The following is a 23,581-nucleotide window of genomic DNA, read 5'->3' on the forward strand; positions in this document are numbered from 1 at the left end:
ATGGATTCTCTTAGTTAAAGTTTTCGCGTACATTATAATTTGAACATAAAATCTCTAACTTAAACAACTTAAATCTGTTAATCACTTAAATCAACTTTAATTTGTCCACAGTTTATATATTAAATCTGGCAACGCTTTATATTTCCTTTCACTTTATTATAAGATGAGATTGCTTTATCAATAATACACCATTATTAAAAAAAAAAAAATTTTAATTTTCCGGTGGTCTATCGGAACTCGAGCCTACCCTAATCCTCCTAGTTCCGTTCTTGACAGGTTAATGAAGGTAAGAGTTAGAGGAGATAATGAAAGTGATGGAAATGAATGTTATATGAAGTCTCACATTTTATGTTATATGATCGCTACTATGGCAGATGGAGTTTATTGTAAATGGTAAAACATTAGTGATTTAATGGAACGATACATTTGAGTTTGAAATTGCATACATACAATTATTAGAAAAATACATTTCTGTTTTGAAGCTTGACACTGGTCCTACTTGCAGCTTGGAAGAGGGGTGCCACACAAGCACCGGTTATGAAAATACGTGGAGTAATCAAATCTCTGCAACTGACCGCCCACTGGAATTTGGCCGCAAAGCCTATTGTAACTCACATTAAATAACTGCAGCCTGAGTTTAGTCATCTCCTCAGGCATACTACCATAGATTTTGTTGTGATTAAGATCCAAAAACCCCAAGCCGGCTGGAAAAACAACCTTTGACAGATCAAACTCCAACAAATTCCTCGAAACATCTATTGGGTCCGAACAACATAGAAGCATCGCCTTCAAGTTTGTTTCGAGAGAAATCCAAATTGCCTAAAGATGCAGGAATTTCACCTGAAAGTTGATTATGTGACAGATAAATAGAAGGCACTTTGCCTTGAAATGCACCGAAGGAGGCAGGTATAGTTCCTGTCCAAATGAATAGCATCAAGATTTGGCAGTAAAGCAAGAGAGCTTGGGATTGATCCTGAAAGACTATTAAAAGCCAAGTCCAAGAAGTTGAGATTCTTGAGTTGGCTGAGGAATTCAGGTACAGAACCAGTCAAGTTTAACCAGCTGAGCCTAAGAAATGTGAGACTTTTAAGCTTAGCAATGGTGGGTTGAATTGGACCAGTAACGTTTGTTAGTTTGTGGAATTGAAGTTTCTGAAGATAAGGCAAATCACCAATTGCAGGAGGAAGTTGGCCGGTAAGTTCGCCGGCGAAAATGGTGAGGGCGATGATACGGTGGGTGGTGGGGTGACAATCAACTTGATACCAGTGGCAGCAATCGGTGTCTGATTTCCAAGAGGCAAGAAGGTATGGATTTCCGAAGTCTTTTTTGATTTGAAGCAGAGCTTTCTTATCTCGAGGATTGCATGTTTCTGTGAGGGAAAAGGAAAAAGAAAGGAGAGTAGAAATGAGAAGAAGGTACAAGATAAGGTTCTTCATTTTCTGCAATTGGAAAATTGCAAGCATTAAACAAAAATGATAATGAAAAATAAGAAAAATGTGTTGATTTATAGGGGAGGAGAAGCAATGATTTATTTGGGTGAGAAAGATGACGCAGTATGTGATGAAATATATATACAAGTTATTTGAAAATCCATAGAAAAGTCAAACCAAGGCATGTTACCGACATTATTTGATTGCAAATCTATCAAACTGCCATGATTTATTCTTTATATTAATTTCATTTATACTCTTTTATTTGAACACATTATATCATTTTTGAGCTATCTTGCATTACTTGCTAAATTAGTTGATATAAATATGGGATAAGCTATCAAAATAGATCTAAGGCTTTTGAAAAGTACCAATTTAAGCTCAACGTTAAAAATAGTACTAATATAGGTTTAACGTTTACAACATAATATCAATTTATGCTTAACGTTTACAATATAACATCAATTTAGGCCTCGCGTACAAAATAGCACCAATATAGGCTTAACGTTTACAAAATAATATAAATTTAAACTTAACGTTTTATAAAAAATATATACAATTTAAGCTAAACGTCATAATTAAATTAATCATATTATATTCTTTCCCTATTAATTTTATATGTTATCTTTTTATTTAGTTCTATATTCTTATTTATTATAATACAATTAATTAGTTTTTTTTTTTTTTGAAACCACAATTAATTAGTATTTTTGTCCATTAAAATCTTATATTCGTTTTTCATCAACCATTCCATAACTCCTAAATTTCATTGCTCATGTAATATATGCAAACTAAAAGTAATTGAATATCCACAATATTTTAATTAATAAGAATATAGAACTAAATAAAAAGATAACATATAAAGTTAATAGGAAAATAATATAATATGGTTAATTTAATTGTGACGTTTAGCTTAAATTGGATATATTTTGTAAACATTAAGCTTAAATTCGTATTATTTTGTAAACGTTAAGCATATATTGGTGCTATTTTGTACGTGAGGCCTAAATTGATGCTATATTGTAAACGTTAAGTCTAAATTAATATTATGTTGTAAACGTTAAATATATATTTGTGCTATTTTGAATGTTGAGTTTAAATTGGTACTTCCCTAAAAACCTTAGGTTTATTTTGATACCTTATTCTTATAAACATTTAATTATATTAAAATAGTTTGTTCGATTTTTGTTATATATTAAAAATGTAAATTGTGAATGTATATGTTTGTCATCAGAGTTTTAATGCAACTTAATATATTAAAATAAAAAGTTAGATGTCTAATCTATTAAAATCAAAATGATAATGATAATGAAGAGGGATTTTATGATGTTTATTTTTCCATTATCTCAATGAACAGTGAAAAGATTAGTATCTATCTGTCGAGTGGCCGCGTAAAATGAAATGTTAGACCGGTCAAAAAAGGAGGATTTAGTTAATGCATAATGAAATTCAAATGAATGAGCTGTATGTATCAAATAAACTCAACACAGTTTTCGTTTCAGTAGTAATTAATACCTTCACCAGTCCACACCTCACTTCTCATGCTTCACACTTTAAATGTTAAAAGGCTTATATGTGTGCCATTTTTTTTTGAAAGGTAATACGATATTTATTTTTATTTTTTTGTTTTTTCAAGAAACAAGAAAGAAAAACAACAAACAAAACCATGAAAAACTAATCCGGGATTAGCCTAGGAAAGCTAATCCCTACATTATCCTCAGACAATAAAAACTTAAGGAACTCAGGGGGAGAAGAAAAAAATAGATATGTCCACAGCCCTCTCATGACCTTCAGCAGCCAGACGATCTGCCACCCGATTCTGTTCTCTGTAGACATGGCTAAAGTTAATAGACTTGAAGGATGAGCAAGTCCTACGAATGGCTTTAATCAGATTCTCGCTCCCTAAACATAGAGCCTTTTTATCAGATATCATATTAACTGTTTCGAGATTGTCAGCCTCCACAAGCAACTTCTTAATCCCCCAGATCCTTTGCCAAACTAAGACCTGAAAGGATACCCCAAAGCTCAGCAATAAAGGAAGATCTCAAGCCAAGGTTCTGAGTAAAACCTGACAGCCAAGAACCTCCAGAATCTCTCAAAACACCGCCGACAGCAATTCTTCCGTTATCTTTGCAAGACCCATCGGTATTCCATTTCACCACCCCTTCCCCAGGTCTTCCCCAGCCTAACAGAACAGCCGACCTTTGGATATGACCAGCAACACTATCCACCTTGAAACTCTCAACAATTGTTTTAACTTTTCTGAAGAAGAAAATCTGTAAATTAGGATTGGCAATAGCTTCTTCTCCAAAAACCTCTACATTCCTCCAATGCCAAATTTGGTGGCAAACAACAGCAAAAAGAATCTATCCATGCTCGAGATCGTCTAACAGCTTCCCTTCAATACCCTCCTTAAACCATTCTTGTTCAGAAACGGAAAAGAAGGTAGAAAGGCATTGCTCAGGAAGAACTTTCCTCCATACGGCCTTACTCCTCACACAATCTCTAAGAACATGGCATCTGGTTTCGGCATGAGTTTTACATCTACTACAGGTATCAGAATCCACCAAATGACATCTTTTTCTCTCAACATACGTCAGGAGCCTATCCTTAGCACAAAGCCAAAGAAAACTCCTAATGCGATAAGGAACCTTCAAGGACCAGATAATCTTCCAAAGGTTTGAAAGAGGAACATCCACAGTGTGATTAAAAGCCTCAAAAGCAGATTTACAAGAGTAAGCACCGTTATTCGAGAACTTCCAACAGCGGGTATTGCCATCTTCCTCCAAGCTGCTGATTTTAACACCTCGAATTCTCAGGAGCGTTTCGAGACTGAGAAAATGGTCAAACTTAGACCAATCCCACTCTCCCTCCTCAGACACCACATCCGCAACTTTCCAATTTCGGATCTCAATAGGAGGAGGATTAATACAAATCTCCATCAAAGGATGCTTCTCTAGCCAGGCATTATTCCAAAAGCTAACCGATTTTCCATTGCCAATCGACCAGCCAATACCAGTGCAAAACTCAGCAAAAATCGCATTCACCCCTTTCCAGAGATAGGAACAAACCTGAACTTTATCTTTATGCCCTCCAAAAATCCTATCATTCCTATACTTTCCACAAAGGATACGGACCCAAAGAGCCTCTAGAGATTGCCACATTCTCCAAAGGAGTTTCATTAACAAAACTTTGTTATTATCCCTAGCCTGTCTAATCCCAAGGCCACCCATATTTTTAGGTTGGCAGACCTCCTTCCAAGGAACAAGATGAATTTTTCTACCCTCCACTAAGTCTCCCCACAGGAAACGCCGATTAATCTTATCTAAGCCGTTAAGAACGGGTTCAGAAAGACGATAAGCTTGCATAATATGATTAGGCGCTGCACAGTTTACCGACTGGATCAAAGTAAGACGGCCCGCAAGAGAAAGCGATTTCGCTTTCCAATTAGCACACCTAGTATTAATTTTGTCAAAAATATCCTTGAAAGAGGCTTTAGAAACTATGTTACTATGGAGTGGAACCCCTAGATAATTGCCTAAAGATTTGGTGAGAGGAATGCCAGACAAATCACTAAGCTTTTTACAGAAACCCTGATCTATGTTATTAGAACACAGCATACGAGACTTATGGATGTTAAGTTTTTGCCCAGAACCAGAGCAAAAGCAATTAAGGATATCCATAATCACACCAATTTGCTCCACACTCCCTTCGACAAAAATAATCACATCATCCGCAAAAAATAAATGAGTCACCGGGGGACAAAATTTATTAATGGACACAGGATGAAATCTCCCAGAGACAACTGCCTTCTGAATAAGGTGAGTTAACCTTTCCATGGCAATAACAAATAAGAAATGGCTCATAGGGACACCCTGACGAATGCCCCGGATGGAGTAAAGTCATCAGATATATCCCCATTTATCATTACTTTAAAAACAGGAGAAGTAATACAATCCTCAATTATCCTCCTCCAATTATCAGGAATCCCAGCTTTCTTAATACTCTCAAGAAGAAAACTCCAATTAAGACGATCATAGGCTTTCTCGAGATCAAGTTTTAAAGCCTCAAAACCACGCACTACGCCAAAACCCTCTTTAGACGACGGTTAAAAACCGTCGTCCCGTGAGATATAAATCTGTCACGGAGCTCGCTGCCGTCTATTGCACCTTTAGACGACGGTCAGGTTCTGTCATGTTTCATCATCACACATGACATTAGCCTATTTTCTTACTGTCATCTTTCCCTTGTTACGATGCAGCTTATTTATTACTGTCGTCACCTTTAATATCATCACATGACATTCTGACAATTAAAACCGTCAGGTTAGCATGTGGGAAATTCACATATTTAATTTGAGATGACAGTTTGTATAATAAATTCTGCCGTTATAGCCTGTTTAGATGGCACAGGTCTTAATCAACCATGTCAAAGGAGTTTTTTTCATATGACAGAAACATTTTTTTAATGTCTTTTTATTGCTGTTTAGATGACATTTTTCAAAATTAAAATGTCACTTTATGCCTTCTTCTTCGTTTGAATTTCTGGTTTTTATACCTGAATACAGAAACATTCTAAAATATGAAGATTAAATTCTGTATAACAATGGTTTCAATTTTATTGGAGACCAATACTCATAATATGTTTACATTTGTGCCTAACGTCAATCCATATCTTGAGTAACCAATACATTTCTAAATTAAAACACAAAAATAATAACCAATATCTTCCATAAGTCAATCCATATCTTGGAGTAATAATTAGGCCTATAATCCCAAAGTTCTTGCTATCTGCAAAAGCCAAGCAGGTCATTAATATTACACACAACCCTAAACTCAGTAGTAAATACGTGACCCTTCCCCTAACACGGCTTTTCACTTACCACAATCATGTCACTATAAATATATGCATCATAATTCAGAATCATATCTTCAACAGCCAGAAAACTTACCAACAATGGATCCCCTTGTTGAAACTATAGGAGAAATAATTGCTGACTTGAATAAGTTGTACATGGAGAACCCAGAGTGGCTTCTGGCCATCAATGGTACGTATGTCAATCCATAGTTGTTCTGTAACCCTTCCTGGTTTCTTCTATGTATTTCTAATGATTCTTCTTGGATAATAACGTATAGGTCCTCCAAACTGTCTAAAACGTTTCCCTTCCAAACACTTTCGAAATTCAAAAACTCTTCGGTTAGGACTTAGAACTATACATAAGGATGTTATGGTTCCAATTTCGAGTGATTCGGACGGTCGAATCTCCGTAAATCAAAGAAACGGTGGAGAAACGGTTTAGAGAAAACTGATGATAAATATAAAAGAAAAAGAAAAAGAAAGGAATGATAATCGTATACACCGCCTGAGATTTGAGATATATATCTCAATTTTGATAAACATCACGTTTGATCCTCCATCTTTCTATAATCTTTTAAAAATTATCCTAACTTTTAATTTACACATAAAACCATCAAATTAACTCCAAAATTTTCCTATAGCACCAAATAAAAATCACACACCCAATAATTATAATGTATATTAATACCAAAGTATAAATTCTGAAAATTTAGACATGGACGTGACAATTGTAACTTCTTCAAATGGTCGATCAGAATGAAAGGCCCCCAATACACCCCATATGAAAGGGGTGTATTTGAAATCAGAATTAGCTACCATCTGGATTTCCCAAACAGACCTGCAAGAGTAATATTAACTCAGATCAGTAAGATATAATCACCTATATGAAACATACACTAATACATCTCTCCTCTTACTCTCAGTTTTGATTCCGGAATAGGATATATCATCCTAATGTGGCTCCTCAGGGGTCGATTCATCTTCCCTGTATCCTTAATAACCATCGCTTTTCCACTGCCATGGTATAATGCAACCATTTATCTATTTCATTTGATAAACATACAACATCATATTTTTGTTCTAATTATTCTATGCATTTTGTAGTGTCTGTGGCACATATATGATCTACTTCTACAGCCCCATAGTGAGGAGCCATTTCCTGGGCAAGAAGCAGTTGCTGAGCAATACCGCGGCAATAAGGAAGAGTATGAGGGGATCATCCGGATATGGACTGAGGAGTATGCAAAGTGCATATGGGGTGTCCAAATCTACTAAACTATATTGGCTAAGAGAAAGGAGAATCGGAAGGCAATGTGAGCTCCAAATGTGGTTCTCATTCCAATTCCAAATTTCCTTTCTTTAGTCAAAATAGTTAAGGAGCTTTGGACCTTTAATTCCCCCCCTTTTGTAATATATAACGTAGAGTTTTGTGCTCCTAAACTGACCCTTTTATAATGCTTCTTCCACTTGGTAATGAGGGTTATGATGTTGTCACCACAAGGGACTCTGTTTGTGCTGAATATGAAGGGTGTTCAAATCTCCTAAGCTGTCTTGACTAAGTGAAAGGAGAATTGAAAGGCAATGTGATATCCAAATGTGGTTCTCATTCCAATTCCAAATTTCCTTTCACTAGTCAGAACAGCTAAGGAACTTTGGACTGTCAATTACAACCGAAAGGCAACACTCATCCCCCCTTTTGTAATATAAAGTAGAGCTTTGCTATTCAGTTTGTATGTATGTGCAAGTAGACTAAACTGACCCTTTTACAATGCTCCTTCCACTTGGGTTGTACTCGTGGTACTCTAAACTTGGTAATGAGGTTTATGATGCTGTCAAAACAAGGGACTCTGTTTGTGTTGAATGCATCATAAACCTATCACCATGTTTAATGCTGTTGTTACGATATCAAACCGAGTGGAAAGGAACATAGTAAGAGTATGGCCAATGCACATACATAACCATTTATGTAGAACTTGTTATTCGGTTCGTATGTATATGTATATTCTATCTAATCAAAATATATCTTATCATTTTCAAGCCATATCAGTACATGCAATTAGCCTAAATGTACCCTTTAATACATGCTTCATACATGCTTCATAAACGAATTGCATTCAGAATCCTTACTTATCATTTCAAATAAAAATGAGCCAGTTGAGTTCATAACATTTTCAGCTTTAAGAGTATGCCTAACATGCTATAACAAGTAGACAACTTATTCAAGTAGACATGTATATTCAAGTGAACATGCTATAACAAGTAGACAACTTATTCAAGTAGACATGTATTTTCAAGTGGACATGCTATAACAAGTAGACAACTTATTCGTGCATGTCTATTCCTTACTTATTCAAGACAACTTATTCCTTACTTATCATCATAGGTCGTGTTCAATTTCAAAAAGAGTATGGTGATATCTTATCATTTGCAAGCCATATCAGTACATGCAATTAGCCTAAATTTACCTTTTAATACATGCTTCATACATGCTCAATGACCCTTTTACAATGTTCCTCGTACACATACTCATACAGAACCTCAAACATAAACATCAACAGAACATCATACATAACCATGTTTCATACACATACACATACTCAATCACTTCTAGCAGTATAACTCATAGGTGTAAGAGTAGTGCCAATCTCAATGAACATTCAAAGCTTTAGAGTATGCCTAATCAGCCACATGCTTAATGATCATTCATCAATGTTCCTCTAATACTTGATGCATGATTAATAAGCTACATGCCCAAATGAACAATCGTACACATACTCATATAGAACCTCAAACATAAACATCATACATAAGCATGTTTCATACACATACACATACTTTCACTTCTAGCAGTATAACTCATAGGTGTAAGAGTAGTGCCAATCTCAATGAACATTCAAAGCTTTAGAGTATGCCTAATCAGCCACATGCTTAATGATCATTCATCAATGTTCCTCTAATACTTGATGCATGATTAATAAGCTACATGCCCAAATGAACAATAGTACACATACTCATACAGAACCTCAAACATAAACATCAACAGAACATTATACATAAGCATGTTTAATACACATACACATACTCAATCACTTCTAGCAGTATAACTCATAGGTGTAAGAGTAGTGCCAATCTCAATGAACATTCAAAGTTTTAGAGTATGCCTAATCAGCCACATGCTTAATGATCATTCATACATAAACTCTATGAGTCCTAGCTTCCTAAACAGTTATATCTAACCAATCATTTCATCATCACCCAAAACATCATACATATATGTAATCGTTCAGTTCAAACCCACATAACAATATATATACTAAATCAGACTAGTTTCCTAAATCAATGAGTTCTAGGTTCCAAAACAGTACATCAAACATACACAATCACTTCTAAAGGCATGACCAATCAGTTCAAACCAACATAACATTAACATATATTCAGTAAGTTAAAGAAATCTTCCCATATGCTAAAGGCATGAACCGATTGACAATCTCTTCAATCAGCCTTTCCATGTACTGAAGCATTCTTACTATCCCTGAAAATAGTGTTCAAATAAAAAGGAATCAGATGAGTTCATACCATCTACTGTATCAGGCACTGTCTTGCCCTAGATTAAAAAAGATAAAGACCCAAGATTTACAGCAGTGAATCTAAATACAATAAAATCAGTGTAGCTAAGCGAGAGATCTAAACCTTTCAATGATAGGTCTGAAAATCACAAGATCCTTATACCAGCTGCTGAAATCGACATACATAAAAGTAAATCGGATGAGGAAAAGATAGAGTAAGGAACAATGATACATCTAGAAACGAAGAAAATATGGCTTACTAGTACCGTGTTTCGAGCTCACCCAGTGATTGCATGTTCAAATCAACCATGGAGATAGAGAGGGATGAAAGGGATGAGAGGGATGAAGCTTGCGTAACCTAAACTGAGGTTTGGGATTGAGAGAGGGTTTATATATCATCTGAAATTTCAGTCAAAATGATATAGAGCGCCTAAAATTTGGTATGGCCGTGTAAGTGAAATTTCATTTGCCGCTTTTTTGTTTTCGGCATACAATGACATTCATTTATTAGAAGTGTCATCTGTTGAGCGCATCAAATTTAACGAAAACGCGCGTTTTCTTTGGATGACAGGATTCTGTAATCGTAATGTCATCTGAGAATCAAGCGCATTTTTTATTTCACCTTAAGATGACATACAGTTAAAATACTGTCACGAAAAATATTCAGACGACACGAAAACAAATGTCTGTCATGTATCTTGTGTCATGTGAAAGGGAAAATGGCATAGTGACGCTTACCCTTCTTAACTTTCATCGAATGAATCATTTCCTGAGCAATAACGACATTATCCATCATCTGTCTACCAGGAACAAAACTACCTTGATTCTGGCTGATAATATCAGGAAGAATACATCGGAGTATATCGGCCACAATTTTCGTAACAACCTTATAAAGAACATTACACAAACTAATCGGCCTCATTTGTAAGAATGAAGAGGGGTTCTCTACTTTAGGAATCATAACAAGAAGAGTTTTATTAACCAGCCTAATATCCTCAAAACCTCTAAACACTCCCTCAACAAAACTGCAGACCCCATCCTTAACCGTTTCCCAATGTTTATGATAAAAACCAGCAGGGAGTCCATCAATACCCGGAGCCTTGTTCGCCCCGATACTAAAGATAGCATGTCTAATCTCTTTATAATTAATCGGGTGAAAAGTGTTGTCCTCTGATGTGACTCTAGCAAGTGTAATAGATACAAGTAATAAAGTGATAAGTCAAGTATCGTATCCATAGGGATTGAGATCAAAATGATATGAGAAAATCGTTGCTGAACAGAGTGTGTGTGTAAAGGTATCTTCTTAGTAGGATTGATTGGTTGAGTGTGATAGTTTAAAACAACAGTGTGCTAACTTATGAAAGATATGACAAATAGAAGATAGTTTAAAAGATAGAACAGGCTAGGCACTGCCGAACAGGTTGTGTTAAGCCTTACAACATTCCAACGAATTAGTGATGATGCCAATGAAGCCAAAGTATCAGCTTTAATGCTCGCTTAAGTCAACTTTCGTGTGTTCTTAAGTTCCTGAGATTTACACGAACCTTTAGCGTCCTAAAGATACGTTCTTTCTCGCATTAAGATCGAAGCTGCATTTCTATTTAAGAAAACCTTCGACACAACCATCTAACAGATCTACTTTGAGGTTGCGAGATTAATAGAGATATCAGTGAAGATGCAAGCAGTGTCCTAACATTCATCTATCACATGCATAAGTGCCGAGGCAAAGAAGTTAAACCCTCATTAATCACAATATTGGCAAAATACTACACATTCATTGAAACGAAATAAAACTTACATCACTAGCCCGGACTGGCCTTGCCCATTCAAAATGGACTACTCACTCATATCGAGCAGTGAGTAATCAGTTGTTCTTGATACAACGAGAAGCTCCATTCGAGCTCTAATCTAAAGCTTTTTACTAAAATAACTTGTCTATCCTCTGAAAACTAAAACTATCCGATCTCCTTATCTTTCCTTCGCTACGCCTACTTAAAGGAGAAAGACAAAGACAAAATTGGTACAAGTCAAGTACCTCTAATCTGTCGCTGTCCGTCATTGAGTATCCGGCGTTTAACGGCTGGATCAAAATAAGGCTCCACTCCTTCTTGGCGGTAGCGAAACAAGCTGTTTCCAGCGAGTTTGGCTTTTATCAATGCTCACCTATGCAAAAAGACATTAATCAGTCCTTTATCTTGCAATTATAATGTAAAAACACCCAAATTCCCATATAAATATTATGTTAAACTACGTCAATTTCATGCCTAACAAATACCCCCAAATTGAACCTTTGCTTGTCCTCAAGCAACAAATTGTAAGAAAGAGTACTGTAACAGAAAAGAGTTAGGAATAAAAATTTTCAGAGAAAGAAAAAGGAAAACAGAGATTGTTTTGCCCAAAGAGGAAATCAACAGATGCGTGCTAAGATTTTTCAAAGAGTTTAGAGCTTGTTTTAAACAATGCTTCCTTTTACTCGAGAACTTCCTTAAAGCTTACAATTTAGACTTCTACTTTCACAATAAGCTACCACTCGCCAAACATGCCTCGCTAAGGAATGGAATATTTCACTCACTCTCGTATGGCATTTATTTACCATAGGAAAAAGAATTCGATTTCACTCCTCAGCTCAGACACCACACCCTTAGGGTGTGAGTTTGCCTATTATTCCTGAATCCAAGGGTCAAAATTCTTTCAAGCATAGTCCAAAGGACTTGACAAAGGTTGTAATGATAGGCTCGGTTTCAGGTTTGATAGTGGAAAGCTTTTTCAGTGTATGAATTCTGTCTTCATCCAATTTATTTAACCGATACAGCTTTCAACAATCAAAGTGATTTACCCATTTCCACATTCAAACAACCTGTTTTCTTAAGACAACCTATCCTTTCTAATCTTATCAATCATTAATGACACTTCCATCCAAACACAAAACTTCCCAAGTTCCTTTTTATCTTATCTTTATTATCTGCACAACTGCCTTTGCTGTTTAATTTTAAAAGCACATAATGTCAATTTAAACAGTTGGTTTTGAAGCACAAGACAGAACTCAGGTTATTTGGGAATATCAGTGAAAGGACGGGGGTATTTTGCATGGTATTCAGAAAGAACAGGTTATGGCTCAAGCTGGGTATCCTAAAATGTGAGTGCAAAGCACAGGTGGCTTTTTATGTAGTGGAAGGGGAAACTAATGCCTTTTTCTTCCTATGCTTGTCAAAAAGAATCTCCATTTCAACAAGGCAAACCAAGGCAAATTCTCCCTAAAGATAGTGAGTGCTGGCCCTCTCAGAAAAGAATCAATGCATACTATAGACGCACTTTCAGGCTCGAGTTCTCACTATTTTTTGGGAAATTGCAGCAAGACAAGGGTTTCTAATTGTGAAAGAAGATTTAAAAATTTGCAAAATTTTTGGAACTTCCCGATTCGGGGAGACAAAATTCAAACAACCAAGTAAAACTCAATAATTACATCAAATCACGCACAGTTTGTTTAGTGATTCCCCTTGAACATAAAACAATCGAATAGATAGTAATTTAAACAAGGAGATGAGAATGAAAAAACGGAAATCACAAAAATCACAAAAGGACATATGCATCAAAGATTCTCAAGGGATATTTGTTCTACATCAAATCACTAGTTAAACAACAGAATTTAGAATTTATCATGTTATGCCTGCATTTATTGTGATACACAACCCCCACCCCCAAATTAAAACAGAACATTGTCCTCAATGTTATAATGATGGCAGCAGATTGTAAATAAATTAACGCATAAAACACAGGCATAGCACAGTGGATAGAATAAGGGTGTTAGAGGTTACCAAATGCTAGGACAGCGACCATGTTGACAGATGAGGCGGGCTGGGAGAGAGAGGAGTTAACCTCTCTATCCGCAGCGGCAGGAATGCCCTCCCCTTTCGAGGAAGTTTCAGCATTAGCATTAGCAGTAGCAGGTGTTTCAGGCATTTTTCTTACTGGACTTTTTACAGAAAAATCGTATGGACTCTCCTTACCATGCTCCTCAATACAGATGGTTTTTAGCATGTCGATCGATACTTCATGGGACTCATACTTTTGCTCGAGTGCAAATACCATCTCACGGTTGGTTTGATTTTGAGCACATAGGGCATTTAAACTGTCAAAGATGTCCTCGCTCGAGAGCTTTGCACATTTCTTATAGAAGTTCAGATCCTTGGGCAGCTCGACCTGTTCAAAATCTGATGAGACCGACACAGTTGGCTCATTCTTTCTCTTCCGGCTCTCAACTTTCCTTGATGTAACAAAGTCCGACATCCAAACCCACTTCCCATTCACCATTTTACCGAACAACATCTTCTGCAGGCTCTTTAGGTCGATCTGGTCTGGGTGGTTCACAATAGTGAGCCGAGAGTGGTCCTCAGGCTTAAAGACTCCGATAGATTCAGCAATTCTCGTGACAATGCTCCCGCAACAGATAAGCGATGAGTTCTTCTTACAAAAAGCACTGATGTACTCCCCAAACCAGTAACCTAGGTTCATTCTTGGTCCAACTGCCATACTCCACAACGCTGTCAGATCTGCATGTGGCATGGTGGCTTGATTTTCTCGTGCGAAGATCGTGCCGGAAACCAACTTGTGTAAGTAGTGAACAGCATAGTCGTCAATATTGGATGCCTTGGAGACACTCCCGTCATAATGCTGCTGTCCTGTAAGAGAATTCCAGAAGGCAGTAGGGTCAAAGACATCAGGGGTCTTGGTGAACGCCTCTTTGTAACTCTCGGACTCTAGGTCATCATCATCCGCAGCACCTAGCATTTGATTGAACAGGTTCAGCGAAGGTCTCTGAATATGACCCATAAGCCGGAAACTGAACTTCCCTTCTTCTTCAGGATCGGTGATCTCAGTGTCGTGCTTGAAAGTAGCCAGGAATTCGAGTGTCAATTCTTTGTACACGGGTTCTTTCATCTCAAAGAAGCAGCCGAAATGACCTGCCTCCATGAGCGTGCGCACGCGAGCGTCAAGCTTTAGCCGCCTCAAGGTGTCCCAACAAACTGTTCGGATGGGTCCGAACTCAAGTTTAGCCAGATCTTCGTAGTACTTTTTCACCTTAGGATCTTTGAACTGGGAGAGTTTCTTTACGAGCTTTTCATCTGGAACAAAAGCTACAGTGCTAGGCTCCGCCATCTTCCCTTTTGCCTTTTCTTTCCTGGCCGAACCCTCAACTTTTACGTGTTTTCCCGAACCATGGGTTCTCATGCTATGCTCTAATTTAAATAAGGTTTCCCAGTGATAAAGGGCACAGAGCATGTGATGTCTAAGTGAAAGGAACTAACAAAGGAAAAGAAAACAGTGAGCGAATGACCGTAATGAAGTAGATCTCTTTATGTAGGGAGAACAGAAACGTTCTGTTATCAATCTGTCCTTATGAGGGCGGTCCAAAGGACGCCACCTAGACAAATTAGACAAAAGGCGTGTTCGTTCGAATTCGAATAGGGGTGATGAACGGTCATGATTTAAATTTCGAATTTATTGCTCCCTATCCGCTTGATTCCATCGAGGAATACAGGCGAAATGAGTGCCTAGGGATATAGGATTAGACGTGTTCACTTTTTCTGACTTTTATTTTGCCGCCCAACTTCCCATGGTAAATCACTTCCTTACTGAACAGGTACATTCATAAAACTTCACCTTTAGGAAAGGGTGTGAGTTTTACGACTGTGCTTGTTCCTGAGATACTCATTACGGATCAATGCTTGACATAAAGTGACTTTATACTATAATTGATACTACTTAACAAAATTTTGAACATTAAAAATATAATAATTTAAATGCAGAGTTACTTGTGCCACAATTGGTGTTTGTAGCGAACACTCTTTTCGCTTCTATTGGCCTGGTGGATCCTGAAAGTGAACTGTGTCGATCTTCCTTGTGTGGTCGTTCTCTAAATATGGTTTCAGTCTTTGCCCATTTACCTTAAAAGGTTCCTGACCTTCCCTACCAATCTCTACTGCTCCATGACCAAACACCTTGTGCACCAGATAAGGTCCCGTCCATCTTGACTTTAGCTTCCCAGGAAACAACCTGAGTCTTGAGTTGTACAGGAGGACTCTCTGACCTTCATGGAACGATTTTGTCTGGATTTTCTTATCATGCCACACCTTTGTCTTGTCTTTGTAATTCACGGCATTCTCATATGAGAACAGCCTGAATTCTTCCATGTCGCACAGTTGCATGCGTCTCTGTTCTCCAACAGCCTGTGTCTCAAAATTTAAGAACGTTAATGCCCAAAAGCCCTGTGTTCCATTTCTACTGGCAGGTGACAAGATTTTCCGTATAACAATCTAAATGGAGACATTCCAATTGGTGTTTTATAGGCTGTTCTATACGCCCAAAGAGCATCGTCCAGCTTGTTTGCCCAGTCTCTCCTAGAATTGCCAACAGTTTTTTCTAAAATTCTTTTGATTTCACGATTTGAAATCTCTACCTGTCCACTTATTTGTGGATGATAAGGTGTGGCAATTCTGTGAGAGACTCCAAGCTTTCCCATCAGCTTCTCGAATTTGGCATTGCAAAAGTGGGTTCTTTGATCACTAATGATCGCTCGTGGGACATCGAATCTGGCGAACAGCCTTTTTAGGAATTTTACAACCACACGGGCGTCATTGGTGGGACTAGACATTGCTTCAACCCACTTGCTCACATAATCTACAGCCACTAAGATATATTTATTCCCAAAAGATGTAGGGAATGGGCCCATAAAATCTATGCCCCAGATATCAAAAATCTCGCAAACAACTATGTTGTTGAGGGGCATAGCATTTCTAGCCGAGATGTTGCCTGTTCGCTGGCACTCATTGCAAGTGCTAACGAACATATGGGAATCTTTGAAAAGTGTTGGCCAGAAAAAACCTGATTGAAGAACCTTAGCTGCAGTTCTGCTAGCGCTATGGTGCCCTCCAGCTTCACGGTCATGACAGTGGCTTAGAACATCCTGTCCCTCTTCTTACGATATACATCTTCAAATAATTTGATCAGCGCATGACCTGAAAAGATAAGGGTCATCCCAAAACTAATATTTAATTTCAGAAAAAAACTTCCTTCTTTGATTCGTGGACAGGTTGTGTGGCTTGAGCGAACTCGCAAGGTAATTAGCAACGTCGGCAAACCACGGCGCAGATTGTGCGGCATATAGGTGCTCGTCTGGAAATCTTTCCAGAATCTCTGGTTATTCCTGGCTGCTTTGGGGAGAAATCCTTGACAAATGATCAGCCGCGACATTTTCAGTTCCCTTTTTATCCTTAATCTCGAGATCAAGCTCTTGAAGTAACAATAGCCAGCGGATTAATCTCGGCTTAGCATCCTTTTTCGTGAACAAGTAGCGTAGCGCATCGTGGTCTGTGTGCACAACTACTTTGGATAACACCAAGTAAGGTCGAAATTTGTCGAAGGCATACACCACTGCAAGAAGCTCCTTCTCTGTAGTTGTGTAATTCTGCTGGGCATCGTTTAGCGTCTTGCTTGCATAGTAAATTGGCCTAAACTTTTTCTCTATCCTTTGTCCAATGACGGCCCTCACACAAGTATCGCTTGCGTCGCACATCATCTCAAAAGGTTGCTCCCAGTCTGGGCCTGCCAGTATAGGCGAGTTGATCAGCTTGGTCTTTAAGAGCTCAAACGCCTTCAAACAGTTTGCATCGAAAGAGAATTTGGCTTCCTTATGAAGCAGTGCTGACAAGGGAAGCGCAATTTTTGAAAAATCTTTGATAATCCTGCGATAGAACCCTGCGTGCCCTAGAAAACTTCGTACATCTTTTACATTGGCCAGAACAGCCAGATTTTCGATTACTTCCACCTTCGCTTTGTCCACTTCCATCCCTTTCTCTGAAATTTTATGCCCGAGGACAACTCCTCCCGTGACCATGAAGTGGCACTTCTCCCAATTTAAGACTAAGTGAGTTTCCTTGCATCGCACAAGCACAGCTTCGAGGTTGTTTAGATAGCTATCAAATGAGTTTCCATAAACCGAGAAGTCGTCTATGAATATTTCTACGGTCCGCTCCACCATGTCATGAAAAATGGACATCATACATCTTTGGAAAGTGGTTGGAGCGTTGCACAGCCCGAACGACATTCTTCTGTAAGCATAGGTCCCATACGGACATGCGAACGTTGTCTTCTCTTGATCCTCACTGTGAATTGCGATTTGGTTGTATCCTAAATATCCATCGAGAAAACAATAGAATGCATATCCTGCTAACCGCTCTAGCATCTGATCAATGAAGGGCAAAGGGAAATGATCCTTCCTCGTGGCTTCATTGAGCTTTCTGTAATCAACACAAACTCTCCACCCCGTAATCGTTCTTGTGGGCACCAACTCGTCTCTCTCGTTGAGGACTACTGTTGTTCCTCCCTTCTTTGGCACAACGTGAACAGGGCTTGTCCACACACTATCAGAGATTGGGTAAATAATGCCAGCATCGAGAAGTTTGATCACTTCTTTTCGCACAACCTCCTTCATGTGGGGATTTAGTCTGCGTTGCGGTTGAACAGTTGGTTTGTGCTCCTTTTCCATCAAGATTCTGTGAACACAGACTGCAGGACTGATTCCTTTTATGTCATCAATTTTCCATGCGATCGCATCCTTATTTCTTCGTAAAACTGCCATGAGTTGCGCCTTTTGATCAGGAGTTAACTTTGAGGATATGATGACCGGACTTCCGCTGGGTGGTTCAAGGAACGCATACTCAAGGTGTGTAGGCAACGGTTTCAATTCCGGTTTAGTCACCGGCACAGTTGGTATCTCCAGTGGTTCTTGATGAGTAGGAACAGTAGGATCGAAAGGAGGTGTCGGTAGGTTGGATTCTATGGAACAGCATGTTCCTTCGCATATGTTCACCTCTTCTCCCAACAAAGTTTCTAGAGTGTCCTGTTCCTGCAAAGTAGACAAACTTTGAAAGTCATCCAAGAAACAGCATGTGTCATCATTATTATTTGCACGTCTCATTGCCTCGTTCATTTTAAAGATGACTTCTTCCCAATTAATCCTTAAAAATAATTGTCCCTCGCCTACGTCTATCAATGCTTTCCCCATGGCTAAGAATGGTCTACCTAGGATGATAGGAACATGCAAGTCTTCATCAATGTCCATTATAATGAAATCAACGGGCAAAATAAATTTCCCTACTTTGACTAGCACATCTTCCACAACCCCCCTAGGATAGCATACTGAACGATCAGCTAACTGAATAGACATACGAGTAGGTTGGGGTTCTCCTAATCCAAGTTTAGCATATACCGAATAAGGCATCAGATTTATGCTAGCTCCTAGATCACATAGTGCATTTTCAATATTTAGCTTTCCAATTGAACAAGGAATAGAAAAACTCACTGGATCTTTTAGCTTCTTAGGTAGCTGCTGCTTGTTTTGCAGTATAGATGAACAATCTCTGTTGAGTTGTATCATGGAAATGTTTTCCAGCTTCTTTTTATTTGACAGGATGTCTTTGAGGAATTTGGCGTATGACGGCATCTGTGACAGTGCTTCTACAAAAGGAATGTTGATGTGTAACTTCCTTAAGGTATCCAACACTTTCGAATTCTGTTCTTCCAGCTTCTTGTTGATTAGACGCGTTGGATATGGCATAGGTGGAACATACGGCGGTGGTGGTTTATACATTCTTTCGCTTTCCTCTTGATCCGGCTTACTTGTACAGGTTGTCTTCCTTGTTTCTTCATCACTAGGAGCAGCCTGTTCCTACTCCCCTTCAGCTTCTTTGGACGTTCCTGCACACTCAGCATTCTTATTAGTCAAAACATTTGGTTGAGTTTCCTTACCAGACCTTAGGGTGATTGCCATGACGTCGCCCTTAGGATATGGCTCTGTGTTGCTCAGCATTATTCCCTTTCCTTTTGACGTGGATGCAGCTATCTGGTGAACCTGTGTTTCCAGACTTTTTATTGATGCTTGTGTTTGTTTCATAAACTACATCATCATTGTTTTCATATCTGGCTCTACGTCTTCCTTTGGTGGCACAGGTTGCTTATAGTGCTGCTGAGGCTGTCTTTGGTATTGTCCTCCCTGCTGTTGTTGATACCTTGGCTGGTCTTGATACTGTGGTTGCCCCAGCTGGTCTGGTTGGCCTGTCCATCCAAAATTTGGATGGTTCCTGGTTTCAAAGTTGTATGTGTTAGAATAGCGGTTAGGCTGGTTCCTTTGATTATACCCTGCGTAGTCACATTCAGCATGTGCGCTCTTTCCCTGCTTAACTCCAGGACAATTTATATTGAAATGAGCTCCTCCGCAAAAATCACAAATGTCATTGAATGGTGGTTCATTGTGTATCGAAGACACATTTATCTTTCCCAGCTGTCGAGCAAGCTGTTCTACCTGACTTGTCAGTTTTGACACAACATCATCATTTCCCATCTTCTTCCCTTCACTTCGGGCTGAGTGCCAGTTGTAACTTGTGCTGCCTACCTTCTCAATAAGGTTATACAAAGCATGTGGCTCAAGATCTTCTGGATTACCGTTAGCAATGGATTCGATTTGAATTTTGTAAATGTTGGTCACACTATTGTAGAAATTTTGCACTTGCATCCACATAGGGATACCATGATTTGGCACCCTTCTCAATAACTCTTTATATCTCTCCCAGGCTTCTGCCAGCAACTCATCCTCTTCTTGTATGAACCGAGACACTTCATTTCTCAGTTTTATGGCCTGTCGAGGTGGGAAATATTTCATCAGAAAAGCTCGCGCCATCTCTTCCCAACTTGTGATTGTTCCTGGCTGTAAATTTCTTAGCCAGTTCTTCGCTTTATCCCTTAGGGAGAAAGGAAACAGCTTCAGTCTGATAACATCGTCAGAAACACCTCTGTTCGATCTGAATGTGTTGCACAACGTGATGAATTCTTGAATATGCTCATTTGGATCTTCTGATTGAAACCCATTAAATTGTACTGAGGCCTGGATCATCTGTATCATGGACCCTTTCACCTCAAACATGTTGTTCCCCTTTGGGTAACACGATACATGATGAATGTCCCTCTGTGGTTGGCCTTGAATAGTCTTTGATTCGCATAACAGGAGGGTTGTTATTCTCTCCTTCTTCTTCTTGGTTTGGTTGAACTGGTTGTTCGGGTGGTACCCTTCCAGCCATTCTTCTCTCTCTTTGTCTTTCTCTCTGTCTAGCACGTCGAGTTCCTGCTCTGTTTCGTCTACACGTCCTCTCTAATTCGAGATCGATAGGAAAAACAGGAGGTCCAGCTCTACGCATAAACAGGTTAAGAACTTCTTTGTTTCCTGTACGCCTTAGCAAACGGATTAAAAACACCATGTTTCACAGAAATTTCAGATAAATTTTGTTGCTTAATCCCCGGCAACGGCGCCAAAAACTTGTTGTCCTCCGATGTGACTCTAGCAAGTGTACTAGATACAAGTAATAAAGTGATAAGTCAAGTATCGTATCCACAGGGATTGAGATCAAAATGATATGAGAAAATCGTTGCTGAACAGAGTGTGTGTGTAAAGGTATCTTCTTAGTAGGATTGATTGGTTGAGTGTGATAGTTTAAAACAACAGTGTGCTAAGTTATGAAAGATATGACAAATAGAAGATAGTTTAAAAGATAGAACAGGCTAGGCACTGCCGAACAGGTTGTGTTAAGCCTTACAACATTCCAACGAATTAGTGATGATGCCAATGAAGCCAAAGTATCAGCTTTAATTCCCGCTTAAGTCAACTTTCGTGTGTTCTTAAGTTCCTGAGATTTACTAGAACCTTTAGCTTCCTAAAGATACGTTCTTTCTCGCATTAAGATCGAAGCTGCATTTCTATTTAAGAAAACCTTCGACACAACCATCTAACAGATCTACTTCGAGGTTGCGAGATTAATAGAGATATCAGTGAAGATTTAAGCAGTGTCCTAACATTCATCTATCACATGCATAAGTGCCGAGGCAAAGAAGTTAAACCCTCATTAATCACAATATTGGCAAAATACTACACATTCATTGAAACGAAATAAAACTTACATCACTGGCCCGGACTGGCCTTGCCCATTCAAAATGGACTACTCACTCATATCGAGCAGTGAGTAATCAGTTGTTCTTGATACAACGAGAAGCTCCATTCGAGCTCTAATCTAAAGCTTTTTACTAAAATAACTTGTCTATCCTCTGAAAACTAAAACTATCCGATCTCCTTATCTTTCCTTCGCTACGCCTACTTAAAGGAGAAAGACAGGGACAAAATTGGTACAAGTCAAGTACCTTTACAGAAATTAAGTCAACTAATACTAAAACAAAAATAAATTGAAATGATTCGGAATCCTTTTTGACCCTTGAACACTCAAGGGTCGATACTTCATGTCATCTTGCTTCTTTGAGTAATGCCACCTTAACACTTTTCCACCTGCTGCTCTGCCTCTGCCTCTGCCACCTCTGATCTGTCGCTGTCCGTCATTGAGTATCCGGCGTTTAACCGCTGGATCAAAATAAGGCTCCACTCCTTCTTGGCGGTAGCGAAACAAGCTGTTTCCAGCGAGTTTGGCTTTTATCAATGCTCACCTATAAAAAGACATTAATCAGTCCTTTATCTTGCAATTATAATGTAAAAACACCCAAATTCCCATATAAATATTATGTTAAACTACGTCAATTTCATGCCTAACAAAAAGCTTCAAGAATAGGATCAGCATACACGATGGTGAAAAAGAAAGGATCTTTACTAGGACATATAGCTTTACTATGAATAAATTGTTTATCCATCTTCACAATGTTGAACTGAGTATGATCAGGCTTCCAGAATAGCCAAATCCCACCAGCACGGCCAATAGCCTCCTACCGCACACACTTCCAGCTTCTAAACTTCTTAACTACCTCCTCTGCTTTAGCTCCACTGATCTTAGTCTCCAGTAACGCAAAGTAATAATGGTTGAAATGTTTAATTAAATCATTTACATGGAGACGGGTAGCCTTGCTTGCCGCTCCTCTAACATTCCAAACAAAAAAATCCATCAAAAAGGAGGACAACACAAACAGACCCATCCAATTTGACTCGATATTTATTAGGGGCTCCTACGAGCCTAGCAGAGGTCCCAGCAGGCCCCCTTTTCTCTAAAATTCCAAAAGAATTTTGGTTGTTCTTATGAGAACCTTTGAGTTTTTTCATACTCATCTTGTTAATTCCCATGGCTTTAACATTCCTGGAATCATTGATAACTTTGGGTATAGCACCAACCCTACTACTTTCAGGCTTCTACAGAGTTTGGATTCGAGGACCTCCCTGGACCTCTTCTTTGGACTCAAAGAGGGGGTTAACTGCATCCACATTATTCACCAAAGGTTCGGCAGGTTCTAAGTCAGGCATACTCAGATTCGACAGTTTAGGAGGTGAACTAGGATCCTCATCCAGGCAATCATCCCCTTCCTATACTGAAAGAACCCCAAATCTCGGCCCTAAGCTATTATCCATAGGGCAAACAACAAGTTCTTTGGTTTTTAGACTAGAATTATCCTTTCTAGAGGTATCAGTTTGAAGTGGAACCTGTTTCTTATTGATGTCAGACGGAATATTTTGGATCACAGACGCACGGGTCCTCCTTCTCCCTGATCTCTTAGCAACCATCCAAGGTCCAAAATTACTCATAGCCCTTAGGATACCATCATTCCTAACCTCCACAGGTTCCTGCAACCCCTCATCCACCTTTTTCCTGTTAGGACAACCTTCAAAAGTGTGTCCAAACATTCCACACT

The 23,581-nt window shown here is 38.7% G+C and overlaps 1 non-coding gene and 1 pseudogene across 1 annotated transcript; one reads left to right on the top strand and one right to left on the bottom strand.

Moving 5' to 3' along the window:
* Positions 1–308: 308 nt before the first annotated feature.
* On the bottom strand, positions 309–1,526 carry LOC136210026 (polygalacturonase inhibitor-like; annotated as a pseudogene).
* An 18,907-nt stretch (positions 1,527–20,433) lies between these two features.
* On the top strand, positions 20,434–20,540 carry LOC136210194 (small nucleolar RNA R71). The gene has a single exon (XR_010677905.1). It is a non-coding gene; the product is annotated as a small nucleolar RNA R71 (small nucleolar RNA).
* The last annotated feature ends 3,041 nt before the right edge of the window (positions 20,541–23,581 follow it).

This window comes from Euphorbia lathyris, chromosome 10 (genome assembly GCF_963576675.1).
Source record: "Euphorbia lathyris chromosome 10, ddEupLath1.1, whole genome shotgun sequence".
Lineage (NCBI taxonomy): Eukaryota > Viridiplantae > Streptophyta > Magnoliopsida > Malpighiales > Euphorbiaceae > Euphorbia > Euphorbia lathyris.